The 18851-nt window shown below is 42.4% G+C and overlaps 1 long non-coding RNA gene across 2 annotated transcripts; it reads left to right on the top strand.

Annotated features, from left to right (window-relative positions):
* The first annotated feature begins 4062 nt into the window (after positions 1–4062).
* LOC135236519 (uncharacterized) lies at positions 4063–18851 on the top strand. 2 transcript variants are annotated; one of them, XR_010324600.1, is made up of 4 exons: positions 4063–4087; positions 4401–4509; positions 17711–17791; positions 18620–18851. It is a non-coding gene; the product is annotated as an uncharacterized LOC135236519 (long non-coding RNA). The 2 variants fall into 2 exon arrangements; XR_010324601.1 differs by lacking the exons at positions 17711–17791; positions 18620–18851 and adding an exon at positions 6365–6994.

Genomic DNA, 18851 nt, shown 5'->3' with positions numbered 1-18851 from the left:
GATCTTAACCACTAGTACAATACAGAGTATGGTACGGAGTACATATTGAAATGAAGAACTGAGATTTTTTGCACCGTGCTTTGCGAAACAGTGTCAGCTCCAGGTGGAGTCCCTGTCAGGCTTCCGGCCAATCATTTTCATGACCGGGGGGCTGTCAGGGCCTGTATTTTGCTTATCGCTTAGTAGAATCGCTTAGTAAAACAGCATGCTGGAATGGACTGCATGGGGTCCATCTGAGGGTGTTGCAAGCATGTGTCTTCCACACTCACTGCTATGAGGCCATAGTCAATAGGCCTGTTTCTTAGTCACCATATCATGTTGCAAAGTCATCTGGACACTAATACAGTCGGAGAGGCTTGTTCACGCATGGTTACAATTTCCGAGTTGAGAATGAGAAATGTTAACAGAAAAACTGGCAGTACCGTACATTCAATGAATGGTTCTTCTCACTATATAACTTATAAGCAGTGCATAGACCCTTTATAAGGACTATTACCCATTCATAAAGTCTGTAATGCCTATTTACAGTAACTGTTTGTGTCATGTTGCAATGCAAAAAGACATCACTGTGATCAAGTGAAAAAAGATATAATGGGTATATTGGAAAGTAGGTGGAATAACTAATATTTCCAGTGGCTCTAAATTGTTGCATAATACCTACAAAAATGAATGCAATTTTATAGCACTGGCAATAATGGACAGTAATTGATTAATAAAAAAGGTTCCACCTACTTTCCAACAGATAAGCAGTATACAGTACCCTCAGCAACACTACATAAATATGTGTCAATGATTATGTCAACTAACAACCACAACAAAAATCCAGCATGCTTTTTCCTTCTGAATGACTGTTATTTGGCTCCAGAAAAGACAGTGCATAAAATTAGCTTCAAACTAATTTCAAACATTTTTTTCTGTATCTTCTGTTTTCTTCAGATTCAACAGACACACCCATTACCACCCTCATTGTCAATACTGAACATGACTGTTATAACGTACCAAATCATTTATGATGGTCAGACAGATTGCATGTTGTACTAGAAGAGATTGCTTTGAGCCTGTATGAGAACTGGGAATGCTGTCCTATCAGCATAATTGGTTGTAATAGTCTATTCTTAAGGCTAAACATTCAAATCGACTTCACTGTTTCCCACAACCTCTGAAACCAGGTTATTTCTGGTACTTTTAGAACAACAACAAAAAATTTGTGAGCCACTGAAATAGACCACTAGCATACTTGTTCCTGAGATGAAGGTGTATTAATGTGTTCTCATTAAATCTGTCAATCAGACAAAAATCATGATCAACTGCATTGAAAGCATTACATGCCCTGCCCCTGGCGTAACAGTACATGTGCCATAGCCCATTTCACTATCTTGTCAGACATTGCGGGAAAAACCAGCCACCGTTGTTGACAAAAATAAATCCCCTGCAGTGCCCCATTATGACCAATTACACTGATATGACATAGCTGCTAACTTGTGAGTCATTCCACCTCTTATCTGAAGGCATGCTATCCAACAGCAATGAACTTCAAAAGGGAATTTCAAACTGCAGTGTTGTTTATTGTAACTTAACAACAATAACTTATGCTGGCAAACCTTGTGACATTATTGTTCAATTAATGGTCTGCATATCAGTCCACTAATTGATTTAAAAAGCATCCCAGTTGACCATTTATTTACTTTTTCTCAGACACAAACACAGCAATTATTTATAGTCAAGTCATTACAGTCTTGCTCTTGTCTTATTTAATTGCTTTAGAACTGGTGCGTCATGCCTTTATATGGATTTTAGCTGTATGAACCAATGTATTGTATTATGGTTCTAGCTTGGCACAGTGTAGCTTACATATGTTGCTTTTATGTAAGACATACACTTGCTAGTCTGGGAATGTTGGTAGCCAGGTTCAGTACTGTTGTCCGCAGAACTCTTGTGAATGCACATTCAGTTTCACTGTAAGTCACTCTGTAATCCACAAAATTAATGTAATTAAGCACAAGTACTTAAGCTGATTTTTATCTTTTGGGCAAAGGGATATATTTGCAACAAAAAAACACAAATCACCAACATGGGACAAACGTATTAAGTTATTAGGAGCTGATTGAAGAACTGCCAAAAGACCCTTAGGCTAATGGTGGACGGGCTCCTTAAATAGGTGATTAGTGATTGCATCAAATGGCAGGCCGGTCAGGAGATGCTGGCGCATTAAGCGTGCGTCTAGACTGGGGCAGATGGAAACATCGCACAGACAACAGGATATTCAGTAGAATAAGAGTCAACAGGAAACGAGTCAACAGGAAGACCCCGCTTCCCCCTACCAACCCCCAGGCAGAGGTTCCAGGCTTTTTTTAGGATTCCAGTGTTACAGTGACAGGAAAACTCCGGAATACACTTTATGCCCCCCCCCCCCTTTTCTTGGGCATTTTCCCCTCCTGGTGGCCGAACCCAGAGTGTGGCGTCGGCCCGTATGGCGTGCTTCTTCCCTACTTCCTTTCTCAGGCCCCACTTGTTGTTTCAGCAAAGATTGAAGCAACAAGGACACAAAAAAAATCCTTCACTGCGCCTTCCTGTGTGGCTTGTATTTGTTTTTGGCCTTTTCAAAATGGCCACTTCTCTTCGCTGTTTGTTCGACCGCTCAGTAAAAACACTGTGGAACAACACTTCCTCTTCAGGCCTCAGTAAAAACAACATAGAATGAGTGAGCAGGCTGCAGTTGCTGTCAAATCTAACATCTGCAAACCTTTCCTTGTCACTTTATTTCGATTGTGTGTTCTAGAACAGTGCTAAATCTGTAATGGCGTGAGGTTGCAGGCAGATACATTGCCTACTTGTGTGTTGTTGTTCAGGGAGTTACCACAATTAATCTGCTAGGAAATATATACATAAACATCAAACTATGGTTATAATAATTAAAAAAAAATGTTGACCTTTAGCTTTGTTTGCCAGCCTCCAGAGCAAGTGTTTCTGCATACCTCACATACACAAGCATAGCCAAAGGTGTGCCACACTCAGCACTGACCTTTATATAATTGACACATATATATAATGCTTGTGTTAAAATGTTTTTCTGTGCAGTAAAGAAATAACATTTGCTATAGCTTCAAATGACCATTTGCACAGAATCAAGAAATCACCATTAAATTTTAGTGGTAACTTTTTAAGTGCATTATGCTTGAAAGGACAGATTCTATCTTGGTGAAATGTAGTATAACTAGCTCATGACAGGAACCTGGGTTGTTAACTAATAGAGGACATTCAAAGTTTGTTAATGATGCAGGGATACAGATCTTACCACAACAATAAAAAAATCCAGAATAACAAAGAACCTGGTATTTCCGGATTATACATTTTACTGAAAGTTACATAACTCATACTTCATTTCAAATAATTGTTTTTTTACATACATTTATACAGCTGGATATTTTCTGGAAGCAATTCAGGCAAAGTGCCTTGCTTAAGAGTATAACAGCAGGGCATCACGTGGGGTTTGACCAGACCTGGGTCAAATACGTATTTGTTTTGGATTCAAATACTGTTCGGTGAACTGCGCTCTATTGATCTTGCCTGGTGTAATTGAGCCTGCCAATATGACCAGAAGGTGTGGTTTGCACTTTTTGAGAGAATTTTTCATTGGTTCCAGCACACCACACAAGATCTGTAAAGCGTAGAAAAGGATTTGAATCCAAAACAAATACATATTTGACCCAGGTCTGGTTTTGACCCTGCAGCCTCTGGTTACAAGCCTTGGCACCCCTGTGCCTCTATAGTACCAACCTACGAATATCCACATTCTGCATCACTACCACTGTCATGGTTCTGTCTTTTTGTTTCTATTTTTCCTTTTTGGGCTGCCAGTTGGCGGCACTTCTCAGTTTTTGTATTTCTGTTCATTCCCTCATTGGTTTCCCCTGTGTTAATTGCATTATTGTTTTCCATTATTGTCTCGTTATTTAATCATCATCCCCACCTGCCTCTCGTTATCCCTTCCCTCTCGTTTGATTATGTATTGAGTTCACCTGTGTCTTGTCTATTTAAGTTCTTTGTTCCCCCGACGCGGCTGCTGGTTCCTTGTGTGTTTCTGACTGTGTTTCCGTCTGTGTATTTCTGCCTGTTCGTTCCTGCCTGGTTTCTGCTCTGTGTGTGTTTTGAATTTTGAGTTTTCTGTTTTGTGGTTTTTTGGAAGTGCCCTGCGTGGCCTTTTGGTTTCCTGGTTTTTTTGTTCCCTGTTGTGTAAGCAAAGTCTTTGTTCATTTTCCCTTTTTGAGTTTGTGTTTTTTTACTCTGCGTTTGGGTCCTACCTACACGTCCATGACAACCATAAGCACCCCAGCACCTGTCATATTTGTGCAGTTACGATCCTCCTCACAAATGGCTGAGGATTGGACCGCACAGTCAAGTGGCTTTCACTTTGATGTGTGACTCATAGACTGCTATGGCTCGGACATGCCTTACTTTTGCCACGTACCCTCCTCCTGGCCCAGGCCAGTGTTCATCTGCTGCAATCCTGTAAGTTGTTGATTTCTAATATGCATCCTGTTTTTCCTGTGACCACGTGGGAGAAGGAAACCATATGAACCTGAAAGATTGGAAGGGCTCGTAGAGCTGTTTGTCTTTCTTTGTTTTCTGTTGCACTTTGAAGAATGGCTGAGGGCCAAAATGGCGGCTGAGGGCATTCATGCAGGCAGCACACACACGCACATACATAGGCATGTCATATTTCCCCCTTTAGCACAATATGCTTTATTGCTAATCAAACAGATCTTTAACATGGATGACCAAACTATTTTCAGATAAAATTCTAATTAAGTCCAGTCGACAAAATCATCATGCTACCTAGGCAACGATTCAAAATTTTAAATATTTGTATACCAGGTCTTGACAAAATTGTAAAGAAATTGTCCGTATGTATTTCGAAGTCCACAAACTTCAGCTCTTTGCCGATTTCCAAGTGTAACCCTCCCTTAAGAACAAACACATACGTATATATTACAGAACTGAAAGCATTTGAAAGCTGTTCCAGATAAACAAGATGTTTTCTTTCAAATTGTTGAAGAGGGCAAAGGCTGCGCTGCCCTGAACAACCAGGGGAAATCTCTGCAAAGGAATCCTTATCTCTGCATCCATTGTGAAGTCGGTGGAATTTTATCTGATATCCCAAGGAAATTTTTGTACTGTTTTCATGTTCAATCAAAACAAAGACATCCGGTATACTGAGATCTGTGCTATACCAGCAAATTAGGGTATGGGGAGGGTGGAGGGGGCTCCACAAGAAGTGAAAGAATTTGACGCTGCCTCTTGGGGGAGGGGCCTTGCTGGTCCATCAGAGTGTCCTGTACAGTTAGCCATGGGCACACACAGACAGGCAGGTTTCGGGATGATGCTGCGCAAACCATTATCATGAATCAGAGGTTCGTGCTAACAGACCAGCAAATCTCCAGGAAAATTTCCCAACAAATTAATTATCTTTTTCCTGTTTATGATTCAATAGATTGCATGCAGATACACTGCTGGTAAGGAAGAGGCCCAAGGAAATTTGGCTCATTATTGAGTCTCGTATGCTTGTTGATTTTGCCACCGCTTTTTGCTTCAAAAGAGTCTAATTCACAGGCTCTTCAACTGGATCCTTGGGAAACCCTATGTATGTTGGTTTCTGTTCCAGCCACATTATGCAACTGCTAAATTGTAACAAGCTGGTAATTGCTCTTGATTTTAATGAATAAATGTATGTTTTGCCCTCTCAATGCAACATTTTATCAGAAACAGCATGCTGCGAATAAATGGATAGGTGAAATTAGTGGGGTCCCAGCCGTAGAAGACTGGACGCAGAACTTCTGAGTTGTGTTATGAATCATCATTGATCAGAAAAACACTACTGTTGACGCTATATTCATGATAATTTCAGTCACTGCTCCTGGAAGTACTTTAGATTTATGCATGTTTTTGGTTTTAGAACGTTATGCATCGGATGTAGCCAGTATCTTGAATCACTGCTGGTAAACAGATTTCATTAGCCTAATTTATTTTAGCACAAGTAAATAAAATAATTTGTTTGGGATGAGTCAACTCTTGACGTATCACTGAAAGGTCACATTAATACACTTTTAAATTTACAGGCCAAAATAAATCCATTTAAGTTGTGTTATGAATCATCATTCATTTAAAAAAAAAACAACTGACAATGGGATGACATCACTTCCTGTTCTCATATGGGTGCTGCGATTGTGAGTGTGGACCTCCACAAGCTACACAGAGACCACCCGAGAGCATTCATATTTTCCCTTCTACATGCCCTATTTCTTTCATTTGGTTTTGTGTCCAAGTTTATTTTGAGCCATCAAGACTTTTTCTTTGCCTTTTTCAGTGTGTAAAGGGTCTGTGACCTCAAGAGAATAAATCGTTTCCTCTGACTCCTGACGACAGTTGGCAGCTTAGCGCCCCGGCAAAAGGATCAGAGGTCAAAGAGCTCTCAGTCATCACCAGCCTGACGAATCGCTGCACAGACTAAAGGAGCAGCTGTCAGGCCCTCACAGGAATGTCAAACAGGGGATGCCCTCTTCCAAAACCGGCCTCCAGTGGAGGCGGGCTCGACCTGGGCTTTCCTGTTATTTAAGCCCTGGTGCAGTGCTCTGGCCCTGAGGAAAGGCTCTGAGAGAGAGAGAGAGAGAGAGAGTAAACACAACAGAGTTGTGTTTGTGTGTGTGTAGAGATGGGGTGAACACAATTGAATGAGGAGATGGATGGGGCAAGTGCAGATAACTGGGTCAGACTTCTGTTTCGCTACTTCATGTACAATTTATAATTAGCATTATTGGTCTCTGATTGTTACTGCCAATGTGAATAACAGTTCTGGAAAAGTGTTTAGTCTTAGCCCGCACTTTGAAATTTGGCTCTGTGTCATTGTAGACCGAGGATTGCACTGGACAACTAGTCACTGGAGTTTCTTTTTTCATATTTCTTAGAATAGAGTCCCTAATTACCAGAACGCTTTCAACAGTCTTCTCAGCTGGTGTGTTGCTGAGAGGAGGGAACCTATTGGAAATGTGAATGAGATGGTCAGTGGTGCGCTGGGTGCTTAAGTTTGCAACTTTAATGTACACTCATCACAGGTGACCACTACTGGCAGAGAAGAAATAACCACAGACATCACACACAGGGCAAGCGATAACCCAAGAAGGAGAGGAGGGAGAAACAAACAGAGTGAACCGTGGGAGAGACAGTAGGGGCTAATGACACCTTTTTCCACGTTAATCACTAAGGTTAGAATGTGAGAAGTCTGGAGGCCGTTTAGCTCCTGGATGAGCTCCAAGGCAGTGATAACTTTGTTTGTGATATTCCAAATGGAGACGGATATTCCAAACGATCAGTTGATAGCTTCTTTCTGGATTTTGATATATTTGATTTGGTAGACTTGAGAAGGCCTGAGCAATGCATAATGAACTTGTTGGTGACTGACTATTTTTATATTTAAACAAAGGAATAAAACTAAATAGTTGAACCCGCAGAAACAAAGCCAATGCAGAGATGTACATTGAGCTTTGTTCTAGCCCGTCCCCTATCCTCCCCATTAAGTCATGAAGATTATAGTGACTCTTGCATCAACAGCGATGAGGGAAGCGGGGCCTGATGAGGGTGTAAGGTTGCCTCTCAATGGTAAAACCAAATGTGTCCCCTAGTCTGTACCGGGTGCAGCAGTCTGCCCAGTGAGGATGATGTCATTGGTGTTTACTAAACAGGCAGACAGGAAGGGAGAGATAGGGTTATGTGGACAGGGTTAGGGTTATGGAGGATAGTGAGGGATGTGACACAGAGGGTCAACCTGCTGTAATTCCTAATGGGTTCAGCAGAGAGGGGGAAAGGATTCACCCCCTGTAACTTTAGCCATCCTGTACACATGAGCCCTAAAACAGAGGATTAGTGCAGTAAAGCAGGTCTAGAAGTGGGAACATGGTGGGGGGAGACGGGTGGGAGTTACTGCTGCAACACTTGTTTTTGCTACTTGCCTGAGTGAGTTTGTGAAGCGTGCATATATGTGTGTGTGTGTGTGAGAAGTAGGTGGTCACTGAGAAACCCCAAACAGGTTAGTCAATACTGCCCCCTAGCCCTGACCAGCAGAGGACATTAGAAATGGGAAAGTGAGGCTTCCAGGAACACATAGTGGGTGGAGCCATCAATCAATCAGAAACTCCTGTGAACCAACCAAACTACTTGGCAAGACATTATGGATTGGTTGCAATCAGTGAGTCATTAATTGGACATCTTAGCCCCTCCCATTTTTGGATTCTTGAAGTCGCCTTCTCCCATAAATACAGGAAATGGTTCCCTGGCCAGCAGGAGGTATTGAGCCTGCTGATGGCCCAGGTGGAGCAAGATAGTCCATTCATAGTCCAGGAAGCCCTGTCAGCCAATCCAGCTAGCTTTATGTATGCATATCAAATCAATTTCAAATCCAATGTGCTGGAGTAGAGAGCCAAAAACAACAAAAATTGTGTCACTTTCCAAATACTTACATACAATGTGTAGATAGTATATAATATAAACTGATATATAATCAGTATGTACTTGGATCATATATTTTATCATGTGTTGGCTCTTCAAAGATCTGAAAGGATTGTTAGTAAAAAATGCACCAAACTGGGAACTGGTTTCCGTGCATTAAGGCCCCCAACGACTGCATTAGACGCAGCTATTACACCTCATTCACTAGGCTTTGTATTTTTTAGTTGGGAACTCTGCCTTTGAAGTGGCTGTTCTTCTCAGCCCTCAATAAAATGAGGTGATGGCCTGGGAGAGAGTTGGGATAAAATTGGGGTGCTTTATTCAGCCTCCTTTGATGTGACAGAGAGGTAATTTACCCCCCCCCCCCTTTCCCACCTCTACTGCTTCTATTCAGACACGCTGGGGGGAGAAAAGCCAAAATACCCAGCCTCTCGATGGCCGGCAGTGCTTTGTGTGCCTTGTTTTGGAGTGTGCCCTTGCAGGCACACTTCATCACACCTATACCTGGGTTTCACGCCCTGCCGCTAGGCACACTTCTCACTCTCAGCCCCAGGCCTTTTAAGAGGCCTGTGACACTTTGCTTTCGTATGCATTTGTTCCCTCCTTTTCTGGATTCGCCTCCCCGGCGGCTATACAAGTGCATGGCAGGAGGTGGTGGGATGGGAACCTCACACTTCCTGGTCTCCTCAGTAGTGACTGCAGAAATAAATGGGAATTGGTCTTGGGGAGAAGTTCCATTCATCCAACTTTCCCTGAATCACACCAGCCTAAGGTTCATGCTCATTTTCATTACAATGCACCTTTTTTTCTTATAATGCCTGGATCAAATCCCTTCAGATAAAACACTTCTGTTCACAAGTCTGTTTGTGGGACAAGCAATGGGGGAAATACACAACATTAACAAGACAAAACATGCCCTGGAAAAGAAAGATATTTCTTCCTGATATCAAATACTTAGTGCACCATTTCATTGAGAACATATTATGTTTGGCCTGATAAATAGGGCAAACTTGAACAGGTAACACAATTTTAGAACTGTCTGACAGATTATTTTCTAATGAGGGGCTACAGTAATTTACATATTTATCTTCACTTCTTCAGAAAGCCTGGTCCTGTATTGTCTTGTTTTAGTGAAAAGACACCTGACTTTGTGACTTTCAGCTCTTTTGTAAATATATGGCCATCATTTTTAATCACCCCAAGACATTGTCTGTGTGGAGTTATTTCCATATTGTCAGAGCTTCAAATCATCAGAGGTCTGCTTACAGGATACTAAGCTGGCATCATATATATGCAAAGTATTTCCTCGTGCACTTTTTGTACATGTTTTGTACATCACTCTGCTGACAGTGTCACCTTGGAGTTCCTCTTCCACTGAATTTCGTACGTACAGCATGGGATTGCCTTGTGAAACTTGGCCAACTCATCCAGACTTTCCCCAGAAACATAGTTCAGAAAACATCTGCAAATTACAGGTTAGCAAGGCTGGACTTTTCGTAAGTAAATGCAAAACATATCCTGGTCATTGTGCTTTCTGATAAGCTGAGCACAAATGAAATCTGGGGAAAGAAGGGTAAATTCAGGGGTAGTCATCCGCTGCACTCAAATCTGAGGTACATAACCACTTTGCAGTTGTAATCTTCCCCTCAGTACATCAATTATTGTGAAAAAAGTGAAGTTGCCAGGAACAGTGCAGTACAGTTCTGCACAGAACAGAGGAAGTAAACAAGCTTGAATGAATTACAAGTTTCAGGTCCTGTTCTGTGGGCAACATTTGTCCCTGAAATCAAAGGCAGGAACCAGATGACGGTCTTCTGGCTTTTAAGTGCCTCTATCTCGGTTGTTAATGGCATTTTGCACACTTTTTGGGCTGGGAAAAAGCTTGGCACATGTTCACACTGACCCACCAAACGAGCAGCGCACAAGGGCGGGGTCCAGCAGGAGGGACCCACACCTTGCCTGAGCCATCCCTTTGAACTCCCGGGTGAGTGTATCAGGACTACAGTTCCCACACACCTTTCTCAGGGGGGATTTGTGGAATTGAGGACCCAGACCTTTGCAACTTTTTTTGGGGGGTGGGGAGTTCAGGGCGAGGACCCCCATCTCCTACCCATGTCAAGTCCCCATCCCAGTAATTTCTTCTGAGTTGCATGTTACTTGGGATACAGGTTTATCTGCTGAGCAACAGAATAATTTATATATTAGGATTCAAAAAGCAAATTAGATAACACCATCAACCGCTAAGTTCAGTAGACACAAGGTAAGAAATAGGCTATCACTGCAAGCTTTCCTGATTATTGAAATTAGAAAAAATGTATTTGCTGCAATGGTGGCACGCTCCTTACTGCTTTCAACATTCATCTCCTTTGACAGGAGCAATGCATTCACTTGGCTTGTTTGGTCACTCCCAAAGATTTCTAAGAGAAGCTTAAATAAGCCTGAACTCATCTGGTGGCAAAAAAAATTAAAAATAAGAACAGCCTAAACCACTGGATAACAGCTTTTACAGTGCATACTGAAAAATACTAACTTCTCAATACATCCAGCAGTGCTCAATCTACAAAAGAAGTTTCCACAATATTTTGGGGTGGGAGAGTGTTGAGAGGGAAACGGCCTGAAAGCCAGTGCACCCCCCTCCCCCCTCTCCTCTGGCTCCCGGCTCCAGAACAGCTGAAAGCCATCTCAGATTAAGCCAGGCCTTGTACAGGAAGTGACCTCTCACCTCGGCGTGTGGAGAGTTGGGGGTGGCCTGTCCACTCTACTATAGGAAAGGAAAGACTAGCAGCACAGGGAGAGGCCTGTTTGAACAGTTGTTCAGACATTAATGGCTTTTCCAACATCCCAAAGCCTGTGCTTTAGTACCAGGACTAAACCAAGCTTGTGTCAATCTTGCATGTGAACAGCCCCAATTGCATCTGCAGTCCCTGAAGGTTGTTCTAAATGGCTAAGACCTTTCCCTCACAGCAGAACAGGAAAAGCTGCAGGGACAATCTTCAGTAGGGGTCTACAACCCTAGAACTGTAGTGCCAGATGGTACACTAGTTTTAGTTTTCACCTTAAAGTCAGCAATGATTTTGGACCAAACAAACCATGTGAGGTGTGCCAACTATATGTATACCAGCCAGACCTCTGATTTACAAGCTTGCACTAATTAGCAAATGCTATAAAGTATACACAGTCCAGTATCACCTAGTTTTGGCAACCTAGGTTGCCAAACAGGCCCTTGTCTCGTCTTTAAATAGATAGTTTACTTTTTTATGTGGTTTTTCATATTATTTGAGTATTTGTATGTTTTTGATTGGCCCAGGCAGTCTTTGTGTGCATTGAAGGATATTTTCAATATTTGCCTTTTCTAATGGCCTACTGGCTTTACAATGGCAGCAGGGGCTTTGAAAGCTTTCATTTTTGCAGCACTGAGAAATCAAGTGATTTACAGTAACTTCCAGCTAAATTTCCAGCAAAAGCAATCTCAAAAGTACTTCAATATTTGAAAAGTATTATATGTAATCTCAGAATTGCAACACAAACCATACTTGTAGGAAATTGATTTTCTTGCATCACATCTCAAAAAAGTCGAAATTTCGGAAATTCAAGAGTATTTTGTTTCTAATTTCCAGATTATCAAATAAAACTCAAAAAAAAGGTGAAAAAAGACATTGGTGAAAATGGGCCTTGGCAAAGCCTTCTAGTCATGCACCATATCTGTCAATGACAGGAAGAAGTCATTCTTCATGCTAGGGGACTTCTGGGTCCTAAAGACCGCCCTGTCCAAAGGTCCAGGGGCTTTCTTGAATAACCCCCTTCTGCCCATAAATACTGAAACTGTGTTATGAGGTCACGCTGAAGTGTCCCAGGGCGATTTGGCCACCTGGGAAAAGCATCCTGCCACGCAGAGCTGATCTTTATCGCTCCCCGAGATGGAGCAAACCCAGCTTCCTTCCTCCTTCTTCCTTTATTCCCACACTCAGGGGCTATTGTGTGATGGACCTGCTTGCAGTGGCTTGGTGGGTGAGAGAGTTTCGCTTTATCAGCAATCGAGCACCCCCCCCCCTTTTTTTCCACCTCTACTGCTCTACTCCCCTTTTAGCCAGGAAGGCTAGCTGCTGATACACACTGGCGAGGGGAGGTTTAGCACTAGGCTAGCTTCCCGTTGTGGTCTGTGGGCGACCATGAGTCACTGGATATTACACAGCACGTGACATTGCTCCAAGCGCCAGGAACCAAAAGACCATTCCAGAATGAATCGGAACACCTTGCAGCCAATCTCTGGCCTGGTTCACAACACTTATACCTCATTGTGCCTCAAACAGTCAATGAGTTGAGCAACTGTGTAGATACATCTAAATTTCCTACTTACCCACCCTCCCCCCTCCACTGAAAACAAAGACAAAATCCATTATTTGAAGTCAGCTGACCATGCATATATGCCCTCATCCTCTCACTCATTCACACGTCCATACACCCTCATCCAAAGACATACTCCCCACAGCAGCTACGGGCTAAGTGCTTTGGGCAAAGGGGAGTCATTTGCTTGAATGATTTTCTGTTTTTTCTTTTTTTCAGGTGGAGGTTATTGTTTTGAAAGACCATTATTTACAATAGCAGTCTCCTGCTGAACTGTAAATTTTGTGGTTGATGGCTGTCTTTTACATTGTTCAGGTTGGAGGGGATTGTTTAGAAAGAGCATTATTTACAATAGCAGTCTCCTGTTCAATTGTCTCATGTTTCCCAGGACAGTAGTACATAATGCAAACGTAATGCCCAATCAAACCGCATGTACAACGTTTGATGTATGTTGCACAAATGGTCCACTGTTGATTACATGATCAGGCATTGTTGCTCTTATCTTGCTCTTGCTCTGCTTTGACGGCCTCGTCCTGCACTTCCACCTGGCCTTCACACAAGCCCATCCCTCCTTCTTATGGCCGGATCTCCTGCACTGTCTGCTTCCTGCTTCACTTGCAATAAGGTGACCAACTTGGCGTGTCCCTTTATGTTTGACTTAAGGCCGATTACGAAATCAAAAGCTTTGTTCAGCAGCTTTTTCATACGCTGTGAATGGACCAACACAACTGCAACCAATTTTTCTTTTAGTCAGGAAAAAAGCTTCAGAATCTGAAGTCTAAAGTGAAAATTGTGCTCAAAGTCTGCACTGTTGTTAAATGTGTTATGCATGCGGATGAAAAGTGAAACAAGTGAAAAAAAGAACTAAAAATAATTCCTATTTTAGCGCAAACATTTCAACCTGCAAAAGTCTTTGCCAGGTATAGCTAGCATATGAATTTCTCACACTTGAGCGCACCCCCTCCCTCCACCTCAACCTCCAAATCGCCCCTTCCCTTTCCCCAAACAGCCTCCACCCCCCATCCCCACCCCCAACCAGGGTGTGCTTTGCCGGTGAGAGGCCAGGAGAGGAAGAAGATGAGCATGGCTGTCTGGTTGGGAGGGGACAGGTGTGGATGAGGTCTGGTAGAGCAATCTGCACTAATGCCCCTGGACACGCCAGCTCCCATGCACAGGCTTTCCCACGGCAGCTGAGGTCAGGGGGGCAAGGAGAGGGGGGAAATGTTGGGAGAGGGGGGCATAGTGGATGTGGCACTTCTAGCTGCACGGTTAGCCCCTCCAGCGAGGAAGACCACAGGGGCTGGAAAACATTTGAGGGAGGGTCACAGTATGCAGAAGCGTTGGTTGTTCGATCATTCAGCATCACGGCTGTCATTGAGAAGCAGAGGCATAGATGGCAGATTTCACTTTGGGTGGTGAATCTTTCAACTGAACCTCACCATGTGCAACACCAGCCGTGCAATCCCATCCTATCCCATACTGTGCATGCTATCCCATCCTATCCTGTACCCCCCTGCCCCTTACACCCAAGATAGAATAATCTTCAGAATCAACTTAATCCTTTGTGAATACTGAAAACTGGTTTTAAATGTTTGGATAAATTGAATGCATGATGAATTTGCTTTTTGCTCAACCCAAAGGTCAAAGAGCAGCTTCAGCTGACCCAGTATTCTTAGATGAGACCATTTATTATTCTTTACTCACTGCAAAACTGCCTTCTTGAGTGCCAATTGAGTGAAGAAAGGAGAGGGTAACTTTAGTTTTTCCTTCTGTTTTTTTCTTTTCTTTGTTTTATTCTATGTGTGTGTGTGTGTGTGTGTGTGTGTGGAGCTCCTGCTGAGGCTGTTTTCACACTGAGCGGAAGCCTGGGTTAAGTGACTCTCCCATCCTGTCAGAGGGAAAAGGGGACTTTTTCCTGAAAAGACCTGTCCTTATGAAAACACTAAAACTATTATTCATCAAAGCGACATTCTTCGGTTAAACTGCTCAATTTTGAGCGATTCAGGCATATCTCTGGATAAGAGAACCATTTTGTTGACAAAACTGGGTTAGACTAGTAAACATGATTGCCCACTTTTTTATTAAATGGAAACTTCTCTTGGCTCATGATATATAAATTAATATAAATGAAATATATGGTGCAGTACACGTTTAGCAACCACAGGAATTTTACAGTTTAGCAAGACACGGTGTTAATTATTGTTCAGGAATAAAGAAAATGGGCATTGTGAGCAGAAGAGTTTTGTTTGCTTTATTTTATTTTCAAGTGGAGTTATGCTGATTGCTTTATCTACATTTTTATTTTTTTGTCACCCTTCACCTATATCCCTCCACCTATGCCCTCCAATAATGAATCAGTCCTGTCTTCACAACCTACGTCTGTAAATGGCCACTTCCTATTTGTCTCGACCTCTGACCCTCATTCAGGCCATGGCAACTGGATAGCAGCAACTTGTGGTAGACACAAGAGTTTGTCTAAAAGCGGAGAAGCTTGTCAACATGAAGTTAACCACCTGTGAGTAAGCATAAGCCTTGAACTCAATCTACCCACGCTTCTGACAAGTTACAATAGAGCTCTGTCCATAGGTATTATACTCCATCTCTTTTTACCAGCCCAAACAACAGATGAATCATCAACAAAGAATCAAGGAAACAATTAATTTTTTCAAAAGTACCTAGCTAACACATTATGATTTCACCACATTGTGGTACTATTTCAGCGACACCGCCATTGTTTTATGTGTTGTTCCAGGAATTTTCCTGGGCACTTGCAAATGACTCAGCAGACAGGTGTCAGAGATTCCCATTTGAGAAATATCAGTGACAGTTATACACAACTTAAAGGCACTGATAACATTGAATAGACACAAGTCGATTATTTGGCAACTTTTATCGACTGAATTTGAATAATTTGGAGTTACGTGCACAGTTTTGCCATTCTCCGTAAGTAAGTGATAGCAGACATTTTGCATTGAACGTTTTTTTTTGTCATAGGTTTTAAAATGAAACAAAGGGAATTAAGAAAATAGACATGCAGCCTCTTACATGAAATGGGAAAATGTAATGAAAGTGAATATGCTTGCTACACTGCTTCCTGCCACATGGCTAATTTTTCACAATGGATCTACATTCATGAGTTTAAATTTTATATTTAAACCCTATACTATCTTATACATATATCTTTGTAAATATTTTCACTGAGTGGCCTGCAATCAACTAAGATGCTGTACAAAACAAAGTCATTCTGAGATATGAATTCCAGCAGTATGAATCAACATTAATCCACAGAGCCCCCACAAAGAGATGAAGCTCCCATTGTCTTTGCATATGCCGGTGCTGTGTGTGTATGCGTGTGTGTGTGTGTGTGCGTGTGTGTGTGTGTGTGTGCATGTGTGTGTATGTGTGTGTGTGTGTGTGTGAGTTGAAGGCCAGGAAGATGCTGCATTTCCTTGTTACTCAGAAATTAAGATTAAGGGCAGAGGAGCAATGTGTCTACCAGAATAAGGTCCACTTCCCTTCCCATGTGAGAGACTATAAATACACTAAAAACAGGATACTCACTGAGAAGCAATGTAGTGCAAATCTGCACACACATACACAGGGGCACACACACATACACACACACACACAAACAGAAATGTACGTGCACACATGTTCACACAATCAAACAAATGTGCACACACTCACAGACACTTGCATACTGTATAGATGCACACACACACACACACACACACACACACATATGAAAGCAAAGGTGCCTTCCAGGGAGGGGGTGATTCCAAGACCCTGACTGACAGGGGCCCTCCAAATAACATTAGAAGATAGGATTTTCTGGAGTGGTGGGACACAATGGGATATCTTTTCAAATCCCTGGTGGCACCCCTGCACACACGCACACATGCATGCACACACAGACACGCGCACACACACGCAGACACACGTGCACACACACGCACACACACGCAGACACACGCGCACACACACACGCACGCACGCACGCACACACACATGCATGCACACGCGCACACATGGATTATTTCCTGTTGTAAATATGACTGTGTAATCATGAACTTACCAAAAGGAAAATATAAACAGTGTGGAACACTATGACTTGTGGAACAGTGCTGTTGTTCCAGATTTACACTGACCTGTGGGAAAGGGACAGGGTCAGCAAGAGTGAACATTTTAATGAAGTACAAATTTCCAAATATGGCCAAACTGCTTTTCTCTTCTTTTATGCAACCCCTCCGCCTGCTCTGATTGGTGCTGCTGTGCTCTGTCCAGGATCACAGTAGTATGGGTGACATCTCCCAGACAAAAGGACCCAAAGCATTGAGTTCAGTTGCTTTCAATACCATGCACACACAAACGTTAGCCGGGCAAGGAAATTTTTTTCAATGTGTACAGAACCTCTTGACTTACATTTTGTTTGATTACAGCCCAGGTAGTGGGTCACCCAAATATATTTATGGTGTCACTGTCTGAACAACCTAGGAAAACAAATGTCATATATATGTGGATAACCTGCTCCCAAAAATGAATGCCATACATTGTCAACCAACCACAGTGCCACTGATCTTGCACCAAAGTTTGGGGAAAAACTGCAAATGAATAGAAATATGGCTTTGGATATGCGTGTGTGTAATGTCAATGCTTGGGTGACTCCTCCTCTCTGCTCATCTCTGATTGGCTCAGTACCCTGGAGAGTGAGCAACGGGTCGAGATTCCACCCCGCGTCAACTTATTTAACGCACAGTTTAAATAAATTAATGGAAAACAGGGGCTTTGCAATGAAGGCCTTTAGTTTTGCAGGCTTCTGTTTGTCCTCCTCTGTTTCCCTTTCCAGATTCCCTTTTCTGTCACACAGGATCGAGGCCAGACAGAGGTCTGGCCCACAGAGCCGAAGAGAAGAATAACGACAGAACAGGGAATGATGTAGTGATGACAGGTGTGCCTTTTATCTGGACATGTTTCTTTTTTTCTCTCCCTTTGCCCCCCTCACGTTTCTCTCTGCCCGACTTCCTCTCTCTCCTGAAATGATAGCGCTCCTTCGTAAGGTTACACATCGATATCTCAGTTTCAAAAACATACATATTTTTTTTAACACTGAAAGCTGCCGTACAATGGTTGAGCTATAACATAACGGCAATGTAAGGGTAGGGATAAGCTGGCTGTGCGTACCCAAATTTAGTGTTAATCCAGAATTTTATTTAATCTTGTACTACGAAATCGTCTTTGGTCTTAGTTGTAATAACAGGAAGTGTTTTATTATTTTTTTAAATGCAAACTTTTATCTTAGTAATGATTAAAAGACTAACTGCTTCAAATCAACGGGGCAATTTTACTGGTGAATGATAGAGTTCTCAGAGTTCTCTGTAGTTCAAATGTCTAATGGGGAAATTACTTTGCTGGACTCTCAACAAAGAGATTTATATCAGCCTTTTATTGACTAGATTTTTATTTCTTTCAGTCGTTTTCCTGTCATTAGAAAAAAGTTTGGCTGCAAACATTATTTCTGCAGTAGGACCCAGCTGAACCCACCATTTCCTTGAAATGAACAGATTATATAAATGTATTATTATTATTATTATTTGCCAAATATGTGTTATAAGTGCTGATACACTAATTCGGAGTAATGGTGCTGTTGACTCATCCAGTGTCAGGACCTGGCCTCTGCATTTTTCTGGCTGATGCAGCAAGACCCAACGGAGACTGGCCAGATATTCAGCCCTGTATTTCGTTTCGTCTCTCCGTACTGTACGTCTGATTCTCACAGAATCCGAGTGGGAACACGAGGTTCCACAAGCGTCTGAGCTGAGCTGTGCCAGCTAGCGATATTCTGTCTTCAGCCAGAAGATATAATATGGAGGATGGGGAGTTGAACATCTGGGCAAGTTAATAGGATATCTGTGGCTGAGTGCATGTCTTGCCTGCTTTGTGCTGGAAGAGGAAATGGGGAAATTACACACTGAGTGGTTCTACTTGATTGGTGTTTGACAGAGCCCTGA

Source organism: Anguilla rostrata, chromosome 12 (assembly GCF_018555375.3).
Source record: "Anguilla rostrata isolate EN2019 chromosome 12, ASM1855537v3, whole genome shotgun sequence".
NCBI lineage: Eukaryota > Metazoa > Chordata > Actinopteri > Anguilliformes > Anguillidae > Anguilla > Anguilla rostrata.
The sequence above is the reverse complement of the archived record's forward strand: the minus strand, read 5'-3'. Positions and strand labels throughout refer to the sequence as shown.